Source organism: Phaseolus vulgaris, chromosome 3 (assembly GCF_000499845.2).
Source record: "Phaseolus vulgaris cultivar G19833 chromosome 3, P. vulgaris v2.0, whole genome shotgun sequence".
Taxonomy (NCBI): Eukaryota; Viridiplantae; Streptophyta; class Magnoliopsida; order Fabales; family Fabaceae; genus Phaseolus; species Phaseolus vulgaris.
The window spans coordinates 12486120-12498612 of NC_023757.2; positions in this window are offsets into that span (position 1 = coordinate 12486120).

Here is a 12493-nt window from a genome sequence, read left to right on the forward strand (position 1 = left end):
AAAAGGGAGAAAGGAGGGGCAACCTAGGGGTTGACTTTAGGTCAATGCCACCCCTTAAGCCTAGTTTCGAGAAGCTAGGTTAAAAATCCTAATCCTAGTGCACTTGTCATGAAATGTGAGCTTGACACAAACCCAATTTATGTTGATTACACCCTACATTATGTTATATACACCCTAATCTATTGAAATTAAAAATAAAGATACTAGCTGGTGCAAAGCTCCCATCATGTGGGCTCTGCTCCTGGTAATCCTCTGAGGAATGATGGACTCTGAGGTAGGGATGACAAAGCGGGGCCGACCTTCGACCCGCTGGTAAAAAATGCACGGCGAGCTCACCTTTTCAACCCGCTTACCCGCATTCGCCTGCCCCGCATAACTCACATTAGCTAGCAGCGGGGCGGGGCGGGCTGGCCTGCAAGCCCACAAACCAAAAAAAAAAATGACTTTGGTAGCAGTGGAGTAAATGTTATGTTTTTCTTCCTTTTTCATTTTAGGGTAGAAAATTACAAGGATCATTGGAGTTATAATTTCCTTGAGACTTCTTTTTGGTCTAGTTTTGGGGATGAAAATAGAGGATGTTGGATATGATATTTTTCATGAAATTTGGAATAAATAATAATGGATATGTTAGGTAGTGGGTAAGTCAAGAATATTGGAAGGTTGATACTTGGATTATGTAACATTCAATTAATGTTATTGCTATATTAATCCTAATACCTTTGTTTTTTACAAGAATTTTTCAAGAGAAAGAGTAAAAAAAAATCATTAAATTTCTTAATAAAAAATAAAAAATATTGAATGCGGGCTGGCCTGCAAACCTGCGGGCCAACCCTTATGTGGAGAGAGACGAAAAATCTAGCCCGCACTCACTTTGCGGGATGGGCAAACTCGACCCACATTTTGTAGGCCAAGTGCGGGGTGGGCTGGCCGCCTTGCCATCCTACTCTGAGGCACTGGCTATGGAGTGATCCTGACCTAGCCCTAGGTCTTGTGTCATGCTCATGATCATTCTTCTGGAAGGTTAGGCTAGCTTAGTGGGTCTTCTATCTCTCAGGGCTTCATCAAATCCTGACTCCATCTCAATATGTATTTTATGACCAAAATATTGTGAGAGTTGGCCTCACACATAAATAACGTGTCATCCGCAAACTGTAGTATACTCACTTCTAGTTTTTCACTCCTCACACTTATACCTTTAAATAAATGTCTCTTACACATTTGTCTCACCATCCTTGTTAACTCTTTTTCTACTATTATAAAAAGAAAAGGAGTCACAGGGTCACCTTGTCTAAAACCACATGTTGGTTTTATTTTCTTTGTAGGACCATTGACTAAAACTGAGATAAAAAATGATTCCATACAAGCCCTTACCTGTTTGATCCAATCACTACATAATCCTAGATGACCCATTTTAACGAGTGCCATGCTTTCCTTTTTCCATATACACCCATGTACAACTTCATTAGCAACTAGGACACTATCTAATAAACCCTTGTCATTTAGGAATGCTGACTGTGTAAACTCAATAATCCTAGGCAACACAAATTTTGAGTCTATTTGCTAGAATCTTGGATCTTAGAAATGCATCCAACAAGAGAAATAGACCTAAACTCATCCAATCTTAAAGGGTTTTCATTTTTAAGCATTAAGGTTGTGAAAGAGAAATTATACCCTATTGGTATGTGGTTGGAATGCTGGAAAAGCTTAACAACCAGAATCATGTCATGCTTTAATGTCCCCTAATTATTCTTAATAAACTCAAAGTTTAACCCATTTGGCCTTAGGCTCTTATCATTCCTACAATAGTCAACTGCCTCCTTGATTTCCTTTCTTATATAGTCCTTTTAATCATCTGATTATCCTCACGTGGTAGAGAAGGGAATTCTACATTATCTAAGTCTATAGGATAAGAATAAGGAGTTATGATCCTGCACCTCCTTTTTCACTCTATTTGGTTCTTCACACTAAGTCCATTGTATTTCAACCTCTTTCAGCTCATTTTTCATTCTCCTCCATCTAATCCCAGAATGGTAGTATTTAGTTTTAGCGTCTCCTTGCTTCATCCACATAGTTATAGCTTTTTGGTTTAGAATTAATAGTTCTTTAGTTCGAAAATCGTTTAAGTCGCTTAATAATTTGACGTGTTTCTCTTTCATTTCGTCACCTAGGTTACTATCATTACCAAACTGATCGATATGTTTTAGTTTTCACTCCAATAATGGTTTTGTAGTACTCATGCTCCAAAATATGTCTTTGTCCCAGCTTTTTAAGTCAAACTTCAATATTTGAAGCTTTTGTTTGACCACCACTAGAGTATTCCCCCTTTCATTGTACGAATTTCGTTTATCCTTGATCATGGAATTAAACTCTGGTTCTTTATTCCATACATTGTGAATCTCTAGTCCATGTGAGCAACCAACATTCATCTAAGATGACCTCAACAACATATAGGGTCAAAAGAGATGTCCTTAGAAAACTTCTAATTGCACTATAGTATTTTCCTTTAATTGCATCAGTATCCCTCCCTTTTTGTTTGAGCCTAGGAATGTCTTGTTGTTGTTATCATTTATCCTACAACACCACACCATAAACCTTCATAGCTAATTTGGGCTACATCTTGGTTATCTTGCTTATGGTCTAATTAGTGCATGAGAAAAAAATAAGAAGTAGTTCTAGATAGGTAGAGATAGCTAACATATATGACCAGATAAAGAGAAGAGCATAGCTACATAAGTTATTTTAAACACTGACTCAGATTCAAAGACTAATCAGAAAAGAAAAACGGATAGCAAAATAATTACTCTTCAACCATAGCCAAGACATAAGTTGGGGCATATGAAAAATTTCCTCAACTATCTACTATCCATTGTTGAAAGGCAATTGTATTTCTATAACCCATAAAGTCCAAACAATTGGTGTCTACTTACCTTTCCATATAAGATTTTGTTTATGATTTATAAGGGGGATATAAAGTTGATCAAAATGATTATGAATATTATTGTGTCGGACAAACTGAATACCAATCTAGCTAAAGTAGGAATCCCAGATAGCCAATGCTATTTCACAACCAAGAAACGAGTGATTTACAATTTTTTGTTAATTTTTTTCACAAAAGTCACTTCAAATAAGTTTTTCACAAATAAATAATTGCTACAGTATAGTCTATATATGTAGAATTTTGTTTGTAATTTGAAAGTGACAAAAATACTTTGTATTGAATCTTATCACGTTGAGAATAAGAATGACATTTCACCTACTCAGGCCTTCCTATTGGTGATAATCCATCTAGGTATTCCTTTTGGGAGCCTGTGCTATCAAAGATCAGACATAAACTTTCGGTGTGGAAAGGGAGAAACCTATCCTTCGCGAGAAAAGTTTGTTTTATAAAAGTTTTCATTAATGTCATACCTCTGTTCTTCTTATCCTTCTTTAAATCCCTAATAGGTGTTTGCAAGGAAATTGCATAGTCTAGCTGGGAGAACATTTGTAAATTGAAAGAGGAGGGCAACCTTGGTATTAGGCACATTGATCTATTTAATAAGGCACTTTTGGAAAAATGGTTATGGGAAATGGGATCCCCTGAGACTGGCCTTTGGAAGGATGTTCTAGAATCGTAGTACGGATCGTGGAGGAAGGTAAATTCAATTACATCGGATCGAAATAAGTACAAATCTAGATGGTGGAATGATTTATCCAAAGTAAGCCTATCAGATAAGGGAAGTAGATGGTTTGCTTCAAATGTGGTTTTTGGCAAGTAGGATCTGAATCAAAGTTCAAATTATAAGAAGACAAGTGGCTAGTCAACACTCTACTCAAAGAGAGATAATCCATAATCTACAATAACTCAATGCTTAAAGATAAACCTATTGTTAGGTTCAGAAGATGGTATAGAAAGGGTTGGGAGTGAATTTTTTGTTGGAGAAAAGAGTGGTTCGAGTGGGAAAAATCTATGGTAGAAGATTTTATGGCAAGATTATCACAAGTTTCCCTACATAGAGATAAGGAGAATTTATGGTTATGCAACAATCCCCTCACTTATAGATTCTCGGTAAAATCTGCCTATACATAGTTAGAAAATCTTGGAACTAGGGGTGTATCTACATCGTTTGCATATCTTTAGAATCTAAAGGTTATGCCCTCAGCTCAGTATTATGTGTAGAGGGCTTTATTGGATAAGATAGCAACTAAGAAGAACCTGCATAAAAGGGTTTTATATTGAGGGATATATTATGCGCCCTATTTGGGAGAGAAGAGGACTTGACATCACACATTCTTATTTCGTGTAAGGTATCAATTACAGTTTGAAATATGTGCTATGGCTTGGGATTAGTTTGGTGAATCACAATGTGTTGGTTAATCATTTTGAACAGTTTTCATGCATTTGCTTTAATAAAGAAAGTAATGGTTTGTGAAAAGTTCTTTGAGTCTCTGTCATTATTTGGAAGCATAAACAAAGATAAATGCTGAGGAAATTTTTACCATGGCACAAGTCTAATCATGAACATGGATGAAACATAAAGTTTGAAGTCCAAATTCTTCTTAATCTGCTTTAACATGAGAAAAAATGATCTTTGCTTGAGTATTAACTTATTGTTTTTTGGTGGTTTTGAGTTTAAAATCTGTTTTAAGTGTTATTTTGTTGTCAAAAATTATTGTTATGCTACATTATCTTTGAGCTGGCTAGAGGAGTGGATGGTCGAGAGATTTTTGGTGTAGGTTACGATGTAGTGGTGCAGGGTGCTTTGGGGTGAATGAATGATGCATAATAAAATATGGAACAAGGCAAGATGGTGTTTGGCTTACCTTTGGCAAATTCTGCAAAAGGGCAACATAGGTGATTATATTGAGGTGCTGGATTATTAAGGACAGTTCAACAACGTTGTCTTGCGGCCAGTGGAGGCAATTCTGCTCGTTCCAAAAAGTTATCCTTATGTGGAAACGGATGTAGGGACATATACGAGGGACTTCAAAAGCGTCTTCGTGTTACAATGTTTTTTGCTGCAGAGATGTAACAGTGGTGTGGATTATGCAGAGTATTTATAAAGAGCTCAAAACTTCATGCTTTTGGAATATTAGGCAGCAAAGGCCATATTCTTGTTTATGGAAGCAAGCCAGAATAACACTGGTTTAGGAGCAGCTACTTTTCTGGATATTTTATATTTTATAATTATTTTCAATAATTTCAATTTCATTGTTTCTCTTCAATATCTTTATTTTTTCCCCATCCGTAACTTTTAAAAGATCAAACTTATTTTATAAAAATAATTTCAATACAATTAATATGTTTAGTAAAATCGAGTTTCTTGGATATCTAAAATTAATTTAATACAATTAAATTGAAAATGTACACAAATTACTAGTCTAAATAAAAAAGGTTCCAAATAAAATATAATTTCTTTTTTTACTGCAACAACTTTATTATTTTATTATCAAATGTTATCCAAACTCATAATTATTAATTTCAAATAAAAAAACGAGAGATGGTGAATTTTAATAATTTTAGATGTTGTATGAATAAACCTTATGATAGATGAAGGTATATGCATCTTATGGTACGTATAATATCTTGAATATAAAACAAAAAAGCTATGTTTATACTTAAAAAAAACCTTACTTGTAAATTGAATTTTAATTCAAAATAGAAATAATTAAAAGTAATTTTATATCATAAAACAAACTATTGCTGTCGTAGATCCAGAAAATATTTATTTAATCTTAATTTTAATCATAATATAATTTATATATAAAAAAATATTTTTAATCTTGATTTTAATCATAATATGTTTTTATCCTAGATATCAAATAGTGGACAATAAATTCTTCAATTAGAAAAAGTAGAAAGACCACCGTTTTTATACTATCTTAAAGGCAATTCTCTTTCAGAAATATGACCTTAAATTGACTCACTCAGTCATAGTGAGAAACCAAATATCTCAATTCACAAACACTTTTATTTCTTACATACTTCTTCTACAACATTCAATTCATATATATTAGGTTAAGCCACCTTTTGGCCATGCACAAAAATCATGCATTCATGATTATGTCAACATCATGCTTAACAACACCCACTCATTCTAATATAGAAATTGGTAAATGTAGGACAATAAAGAAAATGCTTTTCAATATAATTTACATGATGTAGAAGAGAAAACAATTTTTTCCATTAATGAAATTAGTTTATATGTATTAATTAATTTGTAAAAACTCTTATATAAATATGTCTAAGGAAAGTAAATTTTATAATAATCTTGTGTGCATGAGCGAGATATGTGTGTGCGTGAGTGTGCATGCGTGTGGGAGTTTGTGTGGATGTGTATGTGTACGTGCATGTATGTATGTGAGTAAGTGTGTGAGTGTGCGTGTGTGTGAATGTGCGTGGTGTGTGTGCGTGTGTGTATGTGTGCACGTGTGTACGTGTGTATACATGTGTGTATAGGTTAATTTCATAAAATAGAGTCATTAGTGGATTTTTAAGAAAAAGATAAGTTACTTAAGCAAAGAAGTATCATAGTTAGTTAAGAAAGAAGTATGTAACTATAAGTTAGTAGGCTAATATCACTACAAAAAAAAATCAGTATTATTTACGGATATTACCTATGAATATTATCTATGGACAACATTACTTACAGATATTATCCACAAATCTGAATCCATAAGTAAATTCAGTATTATCTATCAACTATTACCCACAAATCTCTATTACCTACCAACTATTACCTACCAACTATTACCTACGGATCTCTATTACCTACCAACTATTACCCACAGATCCCTATTACCTACCAATTATTACCCACGGATCTCTATTACCTACCAATTATTATCATAATTATATACATACACTACAAGAAAACAAAGATTTACGTAGGCAAAAAATGGACGCAAAAGGCCAAAAACTGACGCATATGCATCGGATTTTCGTTGGCCACAGTCTCGACGAAAAAACCTTGGAAGCAAATGGAAACTAGCGTGGGCCAGCGAATTGGACGCAAATCGCATAATCTGAGTGGACGCTCAAACGACACATATGCAGCGACTTATGCGTGAGCCAAACCCACGCAAAATGCCTATGCGTCGGGTTCCGCTGACGAAAATGAAATATATATATATATATATATATATATATATCAGAGGTTGCGTGGGCCTAACTCACGCAAAAGCCGGTGCATATTAAAAAAAAAAGTTGGCGTGGGCCAAAGGCCGACGCATAAAGGGAAGAAAAAAAAACAATTTATTTTGTTTTCTAGCCAGTTTATCTGTAAAGAATAAATATCAACCAAATCACATTCAGAAAAATTACTATCATTCACAATACATCCACAAACACATCCAAAGTACAAAAATAATACAAATAGTTAAACAAAGTATTTGATCCATTCAAATATTCAAAATTATATGAATACTTTAAAAAATATTACAATTAAAATTGTACTTTACAAATTTAACTAAAAGTATCAAAATGAATCACATAGTGATGTGATAAACCTGTAAAAAAATACAAACAATATAAATAAATAAATGAAATAATTAAAATACTTAGTATATAATAAAAATGTCAAATAGTTAAACTTACACTATAGGATGCACTTTAAGGAACAGGTTGATCATCCTGCTCTGGATCATTTAAACACCCCCACGTCACTAAATAAACTTTATTCTTTGCATCATCAATATTTTTTTTAAACACTACAAAAATTAAAACCTTCATAATATAATTCATTATTAAAACATAATTAGTGGGAAAAGAATATCACATAACATCAAAGATTCTACCATAGGAACTAATCTACATTTTCGTGTTATAATTGAATTCTTTTCTATGTAAATTACAAAAGCTTACATGAAATTGGTGGAGTTGCCATATATATTTATGGAATCTATTATCAATTTACATTCATTTTTTTCTCTGTAAGTGGGAAACCATGGCCTTCCCAGCTACTATTGTTATTCTTCCTATTGGCATTCTTTTCATCCTTTAGGTAAATATTATTCAGATAACATAACATTCACATAAATATATTATTAATTTACAAACTTTTAATATTTTTTTCAAAAATTTTCTCTCTAAATAGTATGTTTGGCCTAAACATTTAAATTTTTCCTATAAAAATAAATATGTTGAATATCTTGTAATATAAAATATGTTAGAGTAACTTAGAGATTATATCTTTAGATTAGTTTTCCTTTTTGTTTTGGAAAGATAAAATTTAAATCAAAATCTAAAATAAATAAAATTCCTAAATTATTAAAAAATCTAAATAAATAAAATTTAAATTATTTAAACTATTACATGGAAGTTAGACTTACCTTTAGTTGTCTCTACTGGAAGAACAATTTAGTATTGACAAGGGTCTAAATCTACAACTACAACAAAGAAATAAAAAAAAAAGAGAATCGAGGTAGCAAAATTGAAGCGAATTAGGAAAACATGTGTAAATATGTTTATCAAAATAGATATAATTAATTCTTGTTTAACAAGTTTAGGATCTAATATCAATTTTACTAACGAGAAAGAATTAATTCTAGTCAATTAATTTGTTTTGATGCATGAGATTGGGTCACACTCAATAATCCAAACCAGTAATCAATATACCAGCAACCAATATACCAGCTTAAAAATCCAAATAAAAGATCAAAAAAATCTGAACCTTTAAATGGAGTGACGTGGAGGAGGCGGTGACGCCCAACCAGTGACACAGAGGAGGCGGTGACACCCAACTAGTGACGCAAAGGAGGCAGTGACGCCTAGATAGTGACGCGGAGGCAGTGGAGGAGGCGGTCACACGCAGGCACACGGAGGAGGCGGTGACGCGGAGGAGGTGGTGGACTCTCCCAGAGCAGTGACGACCTTGGAGGCAGAGCTGAAGAACGACGAAAATTTTAGGTTTTCAAATTTGGGGCAAGTTCTGTGAGTGTTGGGAGAGCGGGGACACATTAAATTTTATATATAGTCCCAGTATGCGTCGGCCACATCCGACGCATACTTTAAAATATTTAATTTTAACTAAATTTAAAATCGAATTCAAAATTTAAAAAATAAATTAAAACTTTTTTTATATAACAAAAAAATTTAATTTAATGTATAAAAAAATTTAATTTCATTATACAACAAAAACTTTTTTTAATTTATAAAAAAAAATTTAATTTAATTTATACAATAAAAAATTAATTCAATTTATACAAAAATATTTAATTTAATTTATAGAATAAAAATTTACTTTAATTTATACAAAATAATTTGATTTAATTTCTACAACATAAAATTAATTTAATTTGTAAAAAAACTTTATTTAATTTATACAACAATAAACAAATTTAATTTATATAAAAACTAAATTAAGTATAATTTGTATGTGACATAACATCTACTACCACAAATATCAATGAACCTTATTATTGAAATTGCTCATGATACCCTCATCATCCCTTCTAACTTATAATTCAAAATCTAATAATCAACTACATTCCATTATTCTAAGTTAATTCTATATACTATCACAAAATGACTCATATTTCTCAAATTGCTTATGATACTCTCTTTGAGCCTTTACAATGTACTTCTTAGTTCAACTCTTACCTTGACAATGGACTAGGGTTATTAACCTATAATCCAAAATGTAATCATGAACTCTATTCCATGATTTAAAGTTCATTCTATATCACACCCAGTCAAAATTTACTTATTTATGTTACATTTATTAAGAACTAAGTCTACTAAAATTACTATGTCAAATACCTATTATAAGGAATATTGCATATGTGTCATCTTGTTACTTAAAACTTACTACATTATTATGTGCTTCAGTTGGAAAATATCAATTTCTTTTCGAGATCATACTCAGTAACTATACCAATGGCATTTATAGAGCATGTAGTCAACTTTGGAACACTTTGGATAGTGTAGCAATTTAACAATTAAGAATAAGTTACTTACTCACACACTTAGTCTTTATGTTTGTATCATATACATTTTCGCTAATTCTTATGCTTCATTTATGAGAAGTGACATCTTTAAAATTATAATGAATATCAAAACAAAATTCCTAGTTCATTCATCCATTGCACACATATAACATTTAAATTTATTTAAGTTACTAATCAAAAGTTTTATCTAACTTTTTTTTTCTTAAGCCAAATAAAACATTTTTAGATAAAATTGACTCTCTATTTTTAAATACATCCATTACATTTTGAATTAATTAATTACTTCATATTAAATTTATATTCTTAAATTTATGTATATTTTATATAATATTTAAAAAATTTAAATACACATTTTTTTTACTATTTTTTTCTCAATTATTATTTTTCTACATGTTTTCAAATCTTTATAAACCTTTTAAGATAACTTCTTTTAAATAATTTCAAAATTAAACACTTCATCAATTTAATAAATTTAATTTAACTAATTTATAGTATAATTTCAAAAATAAAATATTTATGACAATAAATAAATCAAATAAATTTAAAATAAATAATCTTTAAAATAATAAAATATTTTATATAACATTTAAATAATTTAAAAATACATCTTTTCTTTTCCTCAATTAATTTTAAATCAAACACTTAATAAATTTAATTTAACTAACTTATATTAAAAATTTAAAAATTTAAAAATTAAATAATTAAATAATTTATTATAATATTAAAGAAATAATTTTTAAATAAATACAATAAATAATTAAATATTAAAATATTTTTTATAATGTTATACATTAAATAAATTTAAAAACCTAATATATAAACATGCGTGGGCCGTGGCCGACGTAAGCCGACGCATACATTAAACTATGCGTGGACCGCGACCGACGCAAAATGATTTTTTTTTTAAAAAAAAATTAAATCTGTTTTGCGTCGATTGTCTTCAAAATTAAGTTTGCGTGGGTTTTACGTCTGTTTAGCCGACGATATTCGCGTTCACAGTTGGCCCACGCAAATATTTGGCAGCTAAATCCTCATTTTCTTGTAGTGATAATATTAAAAATATTATTATAATATAAATAAATTATAAAATCATAACCACAATCATAAATAATAATAAAAATAATAATAATCATAACTAATAGGTATACATATTATTAATATTATAAAATTTATAATACTAATATAATAATATAAATATTATTAGTATTATATATTAATAATATGAATAATATTATTAATTATAATATTAATAATATAAATAAAAATATTAATATCATTAATATTATTTATAGTATTAATAATATTAACAATATTTATAATATTTAATAATACTAATAATATTTAATAATATTAATAATATTTAATAATAACTATACCTATCTGGTGCTACTTCCCCCCAAAGAAAACTAAATATAAAAGTTCAGAGCTTTTATGGCTCTGATACCAAATATAATTCAGTATCATATTCACTATCATATGGATCATAATAAAAGAAGTAATAGAAGAAGTAATCATGAAGCATGAAATGGAAGAACTTAACTTAATAAATGAATAAGAGATATTGTATTGGAAAAAACTAGAAGAAGATTGTAAAAGACATACTGAAATCATGAAGAAAGTTGTTCAAAAACAAGTTTATTTCATAAAATTTCACACAAGCTTCGATAATACTCACTACTCAATTCTGTCATTCTCATCTTGAAGGGCTTCCTTATATAGGCACACTATATTACATACGACAACGAGTGCTACATTATTGTTCAGACAAACAAACATTCATATTCAAATTTGAAATAATTATTATCTTGAAGAATCTTCTGGTCAATGTTGTTTTCTTTAAAAGTCTTCTGACTTCAGTCACGTCTACTGTTACTAGATGCTCCTTCACTATCGTCGGATGCTCCTTCTACTGTTTTTTATTTGCCTGAGCGAGTTGGACAAAAACCAGTCTAACGTCTTTAGAGTGATCTCGCCTAGACGTAACTGAGCTTGCTTGGACGAGATCCTCTGGCAACTTTTAGCTTAGACGAATTGGGACGAGTGTTTACAGCTTTCAAGCTTTATCTTTTATATAGTTGTTGTTGCAATGCTTCCATAACATAGCATGAGAGACATATTGATAATGGATATTTGAATAAGATATAAGGATCAAACTATGATTTGCCATTTCAAAATTATTTATAAGTCTCTCTTAAGATGTGAAAGCTTCGAAAACTAAGTTGTGGAAGGAGCAAGAAAAATAGGATAAAAGAAAGAGAGAGAAATAGAATAGACATAATAAATAAGTGTGGCAAAGGCTTGAATACAAGAACACGGTAAGGTCCAAAATGGAATAGATGACAATATATATATGCATTCATATTGGGGAGGATGGGCTAGTAACAAATGTGGGTATGTATTGTCATCTAGTCAAGAAATCAATGAAGAAAACATTGAGTAAACACAATATTTGATAAAACATGAGAAATTCCTAATACATTACAATAAAATCATGAAATATAAACTAATTTTAGAAAAATAATAATAATTAGTTGTTATAGTAACTAAATTAGAGACATTTTAAAAA